The sequence below is a fragment of the Gymnoscopelus braueri genome (genome assembly GCF_963280865.1).
Source record: "Gymnoscopelus braueri genome assembly, chromosome: 1".
Classification (NCBI taxonomy): domain Eukaryota; kingdom Metazoa; phylum Chordata; class Actinopteri; order Myctophiformes; family Myctophidae; genus Gymnoscopelus; species Gymnoscopelus braueri.
This window is the reverse complement of record NC_137603.1, coordinates 2340148-2350147: the sequence shown is the minus strand read 5'-3', so window position 1 is coordinate 2350147 and position 10000 is coordinate 2340148. Positions and strand designations below refer to the sequence as shown.

Here is a 10000-nt window from a genome sequence, read left to right as displayed (position 1 = left end):
CCCCCCGCTCTATATATCCTCTGTTGATAGACGGTCCATATTGTGTGCCCACTAGCCTCGATCTCCAGGCTTTTATTGTTTAGTGTTGCTAAAAAATAAAAGCCTGGCCCAGCGCGTCGGTGTACTCGGTATAAGGAAGTGTTTCACTTCCCGACCAACCAGAGTGCAGTGGTAATGTTGTGTTAACGGGGCGGGGTTTGACGGACAGATCGGTGAACCAATGGGATCAGCCGCAGTCTCTCGCCGGCTCTTTACACCCGCCCCTCTATACACGAAATCAGGAGCGTTGGGGCAGTCTATGTGCCCACTGCTGGCTGACATTGTACACACAGTCTCATAATTATCCACTGTTAACTCTGTACATAATCCATTCATAGACCACATAATATGTCTGTTCATATGTTACTGATGGCCATTATACTTACATTACTTACTTTTATTTATTGATAGTTATATATATTTACACAATGTTAGGTCAGTCAGACCTACAGTGCACATGTCTAGGGTCAGTCTCTCTATTTGTTGATGATATTTATCTCCTGTGTTTCATGCTTATACTGCTGTTGCTGCTACAGTCACATCTGAATGTCTATCTAACAATCTATCCATATCTCTCTGCTGTCGGGCAAAATGTAAAATGTTCAGGAAATAAAACAAAACAAAACACAAAGTGGAGTTATGAGGTTTTGTTCATCATTGATAAGAACAGCTGAATGGACCTCCAAGCTCACAATGAGGTTGGAGGTCAAAAAGGGGGTGGAGCCTGGAGTCAGCAAAACCAGCTGACTCCACCCCCCTTTGGTGCAGTTAGCTGGTTTAGCAGAAAGTTTGAGGATCCAATGGAGTTAGCTGGTTTTGTCAGAAGCGCTTTTTAATGTTTTTCATTGCTTCAATATTCTTTTTTACCAACACACAGACGTAAACGGTGTTCAATGGCCCTGATTTATGGAAAAAAAATCAAAAGCGTCAAAATGGAGTTAGCTGGTTTCTGCCCAACAACATATAACTATCAATCAATCAACCGATATCTATCTAGAGAGACAAGTAGACTACTGAGACAGACAGACAGACAGACAGACAGACAGACAGACAGACAGACAGACAGACAGACAGACAGACAGACAGATACTGATGGTTTAGAGAGAGAAATAATAGGCTTTTGATGCCTCCTGCAAGCCGCACGCACGCACGCACGCACGCACGCACGCACGCACGCACGCACGCACGCACGCACGCACGCACGCACGCACGCACGCACGCACGCACGCACTCACGCACGCACCTGCGCACGCACGCACGCACGAATGCACGAATGCACACACGAATGCACACACACACACACACACACACACACACACGCACACGCACGCACACACAACCCATCAGTGACCCAGCTGCATAGAGGATACATAACCTTATACAATATTTACAGTAATGAGGCCCTGCAGTTTGTGCATAACTTAAGGATACAGCAGCACATCAGCATCAAAGATGAGTCCAACGCACTGCAGCCAGTTAACAGTACAACGACCAGATGATCAACACTGACAACTTCAATAAGAAGACAAATACCTGGGCAGGGTTCTAGTGTTAGGGTTAGGCAGTGCTGTAAGTACATTTACTCAAGTACTATACTTAAGTACAATTTTGAGGTACTGTACTTTTACATTAGTGGAGTATTTCCAATTGTCTATACTTTTACTTCTCATCTCAGAGGCAAATATTGTACTTTTACTCCACTACTTTAGTTACTAGTTACTTTGCAGATGTGTAGTTCCACACTCTATATAACATTCAGGAGGTGTAGTTCCAGACTCTATATATCATTCAGGAGGTGTAGTTCCAGACTCTATATAACATTCAGGAGGTGTAGTTCCAGACTCTATATAACATTCAGGAGGTGTAGTTCCAGACTCTATATATCATTCAGGAGGTGTAGTTCCAGACTCTATATAACATTCAGGAGGTGTAGTTCCAGACTCTATATAACATTCAGGAGGTGTAGTTCCAGACTCTATATAACATTCAGGAGGTGTAGTTCCAGACTCTATATATCATTCAGGAGGTGTAGTTCCAGACTCTATATATCATTCAGGAGGTGTAGTTCCAGACTCTATATAACATTCAGGAGGTGTAGTTCCAGACTCTATATAACATTCAGGAGGTGTAGTTCCAGACTCTATATAACATTCAGGAGGTGTAGTTCCAGACTCTATATATCATTCAGGAGGTGTAGTTCCAGACTCTATATAACATTCAGGAGGTGTAGTTCCAGACTCTATATAACATTCAGGAGGTGTAGTTCCAGACTCTATATAACATTCAGGAGGTGTAGTTCCAGACTCTATATAACATTCAGGAGGTGTAGTTCTAGACTCTATATAACATTCAGGAGGTGTAGTTCCAGACTCTATATAACATTCAGGAGGTGTAGTTCCAGACTCTATATAACATTCAGGAGGTGTAGTTCTAGACTCTATATAACATTCAGGAGGTGTAGTTCCAGACTCTATATAACATTCAGGAGCTGTAGTTCTAGACTCTATATAACATTCAGGAGGTGTAGTTCTAGACTCTATATAACATTCAGGAGGTGTAGTTCCAGACTCTATATAACATTCAGGAGCTGTAGTTCTAGACTCTATATAACATTCAGGAGGTGTAGTTCCAGACTCTATATAACATTCAGGAGCTGTAGTTCTAGACTCTATATAACATTCAGGAGGTGTAGTTCCAGACTCTATATAACATTCAGGAGGTGTAGTTCCAGACTCTATATAACATTCAGGAGCTGTATGTGGAATAATCCATGATTATGAAAGATAACTGTGTATTATTATTGGTGCTAAAATAAGGTGCTGTAATTGTTCCTGCAGGAGTTCTATTTAAGTCTGACCAAAAGCCCACTGTAGACTCCCTGCTGTGCGAAGAGCCTCAAAGGAACCTCGCATTCTTAGGCGGGGGTAGCTGCTAGATAAGAGACAAAAGCTTTGTGTGAGAACAAAGCAACTGGTTTAACTGCATAATGCAGACTGGGCTGCTGGCAACAGGAACTGGCAGCAAAAGCTAGGCCTTGTGGGTAACCGGAACTTCCTGTTGCTAGAGGCGGACCTTGTGTGAGAAGTTGATAAATTAGGAAGGTCTCAGAACAGAGACTCAGATTCTAATAAGTAACTATGCCATGGGTTGTCCCTCGAATATGGGTTCTTGAGTGACCCATTGATCATCTGGAAGAGAGTGGAAAGTCAATAGTAAGTAAAGCATTGTAAATGATTGTATGTTTGATGTGTTCATAATGGGATGAAGTCATATCTTAATACTGTGAATGTTCTGTGCTTGTTTTCTCTCTTACCAGGTTTTATTACCTATTTACCTAAATGTATTGTATGTGTTATTAGTAAAATAAATCACCTTAAAAGACATTTGGTACGAGTAATGCCTTAGACTCACTCCTCTCTCTGCCCTTTCATTTGGGCTTAGTAACCGTTGTTTAACTCTGCACAAAGCAGAAAACTAGGTTGGCTATAAAAGTGAACAGTAATAAAACTATTTATGCCCCCGGAGGAGGCATCTATGAGTTTTAGGCAGAATAGCCGTGTTATACAGAGGTATAACACAGTTATTGAACTCTGCTTATTACACAGTAATAAGACTGTAGTGTCCCCGTGGGGGACATCTCAGAGTTAATAAGCGAATGACACAGTGATTGAACTCCGCTTATTACAGAGTTATTAAACTATGCTGGCTTTTAATAAGGCCTTCAGAGTTTAAGTATTAATTACATAGTAATTGAGTGTTACAGAGTAATTAAACAATTATGAACCCTTGGAGCCTATGTGAATCTAGAAAGGTATTAGGTCAGTCCTGTAAGCGGATCACATAATTGTATAATCCTGCCAATAGTCTGATGGTGAAAAGGAACCATTAGAGGCTGGATTTATGTGTGTTATCTAGTGAGATAACATAGCATAAAAATCTCCTATAGCCTTAGGAGTGAAGACGCACTGTCTCTTTAAGATGAGAAGTGAGTTGTAACAAAATAAAGTATCTATTAGACCTGGTTATGGGACAGGTTAAAATAGGTTATCAGCACTAACACTGGCGTAATTAACTAATGTTAGAGTGGAAATCAGCGCCGAAAAGAGTCGGTGTGGGACAAAGGGTCTCCAAAAACCACAGCCTGCAGAAGGTCGAATCCACGGAGGCGAAGAGGAGGACACAGAGCCGGCGGCCTACAGCGTGACGCAAGGACCGAGGCATTGAATACTGTATGGGCCTACGAGAAGCCTACCGGGGAGAGACTCAACCAGGTTGCTATGAAACAAAGCCCCACAGTTTGCAAAAAGTGTGGAGAAAGGACTGTAGATTTGGGGATGCTGCGTGCCAACAAATTCTATTGACTGAGCTAGGAGTAAGGAGCTGAGGGAGAAGCTAGAAGCTAACCACAGGTTATGTAGCTATAGGCTACCGTTAAAAGTTTGTTTAGCGTACCAATAAGAGGGTTTAGGGATAAAGCTATCCGACCTGAGAGCTACCTTTAGCGTGGCTAGCTAAGCTAAGCAGTTCTATTGTCTAGCATATTAGTGCTAGCTGCTAGCTAACTGCCATTATTGACAGAGAGGTGATTGTTGCCCCTGACCTGGGTGGTGGGGAAATACAATTAGCATTCTCTTTGTTTACCTGGGAGACAGAAAGTCTGTCCCCCCTTTGTTTACTGATAAGGGTTGGGGGAGGATTCTGCCAGTGTAATACACTGTTTAACCAGACTGGATGATAGACTGATACTGTGAGTAACTAGATGATTAGTGTACAAGAACAGGGGATCAATGGTAATCATTGTGGGTTAAATACTAGAATGTACATTGGTAGAGCAAAATATATCCTATCCAATATTAATTAACAAAATTAACTAATGTAAGTAGACCATTAAAAGGCTTCTTGCGTGGAATGCTGATAGGGTGGGTGCTATTTTACAGGTTAAACACAGTGTTAATTAATTATTGTTGTTATATAGCTAAAGGCTGAAACAACACTGTTACTTGCTAAAAATAACTGACGATTACTGTCACAGCCCATTGAATTAAGACTAACAGACCTTATACCCAAACAAGGGAGATGGAAGTGTTAGTTGAGTTAATAGGGAAGTGTGAAGCAGCTCAAGCAGTTTTTAGGAGGGAAGTAAAGTTTATTGTCCTGCTGGATTTACCAAAAGAAAGGGCGGTAAGGGAGCTAAGAGCCGAATTAGCTAGATTCCTTAAGGTTGTTACATATTCTATCGCCATACTAGAAATTGATGAAGAAAGTTCATCTGAGATCTGCAGGATGCAGGATGACTGTTGCCTAGAGTATGACGAAACTTTGAGGCAGGTCTGGTTTGAAGCGGCCCAGGAAGAATATGGGTCCCGCTTCACACATCCCAAAGTGAGTGAACTCCCTGCTGTGAGGGAGGGGGGTAGGGATGTCACACCTACAGATGGACCAGCAGCTGCTGCCATGGTGGTCGCAGAACTGGCAGCCAGGAGAGCAGCTTCGATGGACAACGCGGCGGAGGGATATCTCCTCATGACGACACGCTGGGAAAGCGCAGAGGACGTCGCTTCCAACCCACTCTTCACGACGGAGGTTCCAGAGGACGTCGCCACCAATCCACTCAACACAGAGGGGTGCCAGCGACTGGAGGTCACTGAACCAGGAGAGACCCCATTCCACGCTGCGATCGAGAGAGCAGCTGCAAAGGTGCCACTGGCGATCGAAAGAGCTGCTCCTGCGGAGGCCGCCGGGAACGCGGAGGCCGAGAGGGAGGTTCCAGAGGGAACCAACGTCGCAGATGAGCAGACCGCCAGGAAGGCAGCTTCGATGGACAACGCGGCGGAGGGATATCTCCTCATCACGACACGCAGGGAAGGCGCCGAGGAGGTCGTGACGGCCGGCGGAGAGGAGCCATCGGCGGCGGGGGAGGTGCCACTGGAGATCGCGAGAGAAGCGAGAGAAGCTGCAGGGGAGACCCCATTCCACGCTGAAGAGGGAGGAGACCACGCCGGGGAGGTTCCAGAGGGAGCCAACGTCGCAGATGAGCAGACCGCCAGGGAGGCCGCTTCATTGGACGTCGCCACGGCGGTGAAAGTCTTCACCAATCCACTCAACGCAGAGGAGAAGCACGTCGACGCTACCACACCAGGGCGAAGGACCAGCCAACCGGGGGGTCCATCCAAGCGCCTGTCTCACAAAGGTGGGAGGAGACCAGCTACCAGCGGACCGGTGGCGTTCGAGAAGGAAGCCGAGTCGCCTGGCAAGGGTGGCGTTCGCTCCAAGCGCCCGTCTAAGAAAGGTGGCAGGCAGATGGCCCAAAGCAGACCAGTCAGGCCTGTCAAGGGTGGCGTTTGCTCCAAGCGCCCGTTTAACCAAGGTGGGAGGGGACCAGCTACCCCAAAACCCCTCAGAAAGAAGTCTGAGTGGGTAAATCTTGGCATCCGTGCGCCTGCTCGGAAAGAGAGGGGCGGATTGCAACGTCGGGTCCTTACAGTTCTGACCGCCAAAATCCAAGCAAAGAAAGTGCTTTATTTTGGTGGGGCTGTAACTAGAAAAAAGAAGGTGAAGATTAAAGATAAACTATCCCTTCTCCACCCCTCTGCGGGGGGGGCTGAGAGGAGCCCCCAGAAGGGGGTTGGTAAGATTGCAGTCCCACTGGTGGCCAGAAGAGTGCCATCAGACGGTATTGCTGCTGCTGAAGAGACAGCTGCAGAGGAGATCCACCCAGAGGGCGCCGCGGGGGACGTGACGGTCGAAGTAGAGACGCCTACGGAGAAAGCCGAGGGGAAGACCGACACCAATTCACACACCGACATCACCCCAGTGCAGAGCGTCGTGGCACCACCTAAGAAAGGTAGCCTTTGCCCCGAGCCTGAAGCCCTGTTGGGCCAAGGTGGGAGGTCAGTAGCGACAAGAGCCAGACCAGTCAAATGCGATTGTGCAAACTGCAAGCCTCTTCACCTCCTGAAAAAATGCAAATGTGAAACCTGCAAGCCACGTAAACCCTTCGCACCAGCCCGGTGGGTCGTGGGGAAATTGCGAGGGAAGAAGGAAAAGTTGAAGCAGAAAGTCACTGTCCCACCACAGTCATCAGCGCGGGCTGGTGGTGGGATTGCAGTTCCACTGGTGGCTGGTGGTGCCAGCAAAGTGACACTGACAAACGAACAGGCTTGACTAACAGGTCTATCCAGTTAGTAGCTGTGAACAGTGGTACGCGGTGCGGACAATAAGCGAAAAAGATGCCAACGTGGTGTCTAAAAAATCGAAATGTCTTATTTGAGCGACTGTTTACTTAGGAATTTCGAGAGATATTGTGTAAATGAATGTATCATTTGTAGTGTTTACGATATTACCAGAAGAAATAACTTGCATAATGAAATGTATTAATTTACTGCCGACAATATGCCACTAAGTCAAAATGCAACAATAATTTGGAAGGTTCTTCCATAAACAACAAAATTATTCAGTACTGATGTGGACTCATGATCTGAGCAATCAGGCCCTTTTGAATTATTATTTGTTGATTGTATAAAAAGCATTTTGGGATGTGGGTTTAAATGCAGAGTGAAGTTTCTTAAAGGTAAGATTGTAGATCAGCCATTTTAAAATCTTTTAAACCCTTTACCCAAGTTACTATGTCAATTGCCATGGCAACATGCCCTAAATAGGACATTGACTTACTAGGGAAAAAAGTGGGAGAAGAAAAGTTTTCCAAAACAATTTGAATTCCTAAAAAAGTTTAAAGATTACAAATTGAGAAAGTTAAGTTGAACTGTAAATTATTCCAAAATATGGGTTTAGAGCCACTCAAAGACAATGTGTGAAAATTGTGTTGAGAATGTAACCTGTATGAGTGTGGGATCAGAGCAGTTTACAGAGATGAAATCAAACTTTTCCGCCATACTTCGCCAATTACTGACCTAAGCCATGATTTAAGAAGCCAAAAAAGCTCACAGAGAAATGGTGGTAGTAGAGGGTGGTTGTGAGAGAACTGAACATGGTTCAGTTATCACAGGTGGCAGGTGTGGAATAATCCATGATTATGAAAGATAACTGTGTATTATTATTGGTGCTAAAATAAGGTGCTGTAATTGTTCCTGCAGGAGTTCTATTTAAGTCTGACCAAAAGCCCACTGTAGACTCCCTGCTGTGCGAAGAGCCTCAAAGGAACCTCGCATTCTTAGGCGGGGGTAGCTGCTAGATAAGAGACAAAAGCTTTGTGTGAGAACAAAGCAACTGGTTTAACTGCATAATGCAGACTGGGCTGCTGGCAACAGGAACTGGCAGCAAAAGCTAGGCCTTGTGGGTAACCGGAACTTCCTGTTGCTAGAGGCGGACCTTGTGTGAGAAGTTGATAAATTAGGAAGGTCTCAGAACAGAGACTCAGATTCTAATAAGTAACTATGCCATGGGTTGTCCCTCGAATATGGGTTCTTGAGTGACCCATTGATCATCTGGAAGAGAGTGGAAAGTCAATAGTAAGTAAAGCATTGTAAATGATTGTATGTTTGATGTGTTCATAATGGGATGAAGTCATATCTTAATACTGTGAATGTTCTGTGCTTGTTTTCTCTCTTACCAGGTTTTATTACCTATTTACCTAAATGTATTGTATGTGTTATTAGTAAAATAAATCACCTTAAAAGACATTTGGTACGAGTAATGCCTTAGACTCACTCCTCTCTCTGCCCTTTCATTTGGGCTTAGTAACCGTTGTTTAACTCTGCACAAAGCAGAAAACTAGGTTGGCTATAAAAGTGAACACTGTAGTTCTAGACTCTATATAACATTCAGGAGGTGTAGTTCTAGACTCTATATAACATTCAGGAGGTGTAGTTCCAGACTAGTTGTCTGGCTACTTGAGACTACTTCGGCCTGGAATCGACCCATCTAACCATTCATCTATGAATCGCCCCAAAATCTCATGGAAGGCCCTCTTTTCTTTGTTTTTGAAATATTTTAAACACAGAAATCTTGTATGGAGAGGTCCCTGGCACAACATATTTTCAGAAGGGGGTCCATGGGACAAATACATATTAATGTGGGGGTCCTTGACATGAAAATGTTTGAGAACCACTGATTAAAAACAACATTAGGAAGCAAAGCCCAAATAAGCAACACTTTAGAAACAAGCCCCTCCCCCCGAAAAAAAAAACCCTGCAACCACCAATATTTACAAGCCACTAGAGATGAGTGACGTCGTTGCCACATTATTATCAACGCGGATGGTGATAGTCATCCAAAAATAGTAGATGTACAAGCTCACAATTTGTCACAATGTGACGTTTTGTGAGATCAGCTATTTTTGGCAAAGAGTTTGGGTGTAAATGGGGGGGGAAAGCGGTCCAAGTACACAGCCAACTCACGTCTAGTTTACTAAAGTGTAGAAAGGTTTAAAGGGATAGTTCATTCTTCTATTAAATACTCATATAACCAAATGCTTGAATTTCTCCTCCCCACGTTTCTGATCCAATTAAAAAATATAGGAGGCCATGGAACTATATAAAACAATATTTATGAACTCCAGAACAACTCTCACAACAGTGTCATCCAAGAAGGACTGCTGGAGTCTATACATTATTCACATATGATAATAGTTCTACTACTTTGGCCTCCTGTTTACTTCAATGAATCACATATTGGAATATTAATTGTATCAGGCATGCCACAACAAACAAAAAACAAAACTCTGCATGAATTCAATGTTTCATGAATTCAATGTTTCATGAATTCAATGTTTCATGGGCTAATGGAGTAATTGATAGAACAAAACAAGTTACTGTGGAGGTGAACTAACCCTTTAACTACTTAAACCCTCAATAGTTCATAACCCTGACCTGTGACTCTGAACTTTGAACTCCCTGTTTTTTTCCCCCTCTACACCAAACCTCTCTGCCGAAAATAGACGATCTACAAGCTCACAAGGCCTTGCAGCGCAAGGCCTTGTGAGCTTGTAGATCTGCTGTTTTCA

General features: G+C 44.0%; 1 protein-coding gene across 1 annotated transcript in view; it reads right to left on the bottom strand.

The window, feature by feature from the left end:
* LOC308082111 (SH3 and multiple ankyrin repeat domains protein 2-like) overlaps nt 1-10000 on the bottom strand; it is a 163292-nt gene that overhangs the window by 118524 nt on the left and 34768 nt on the right.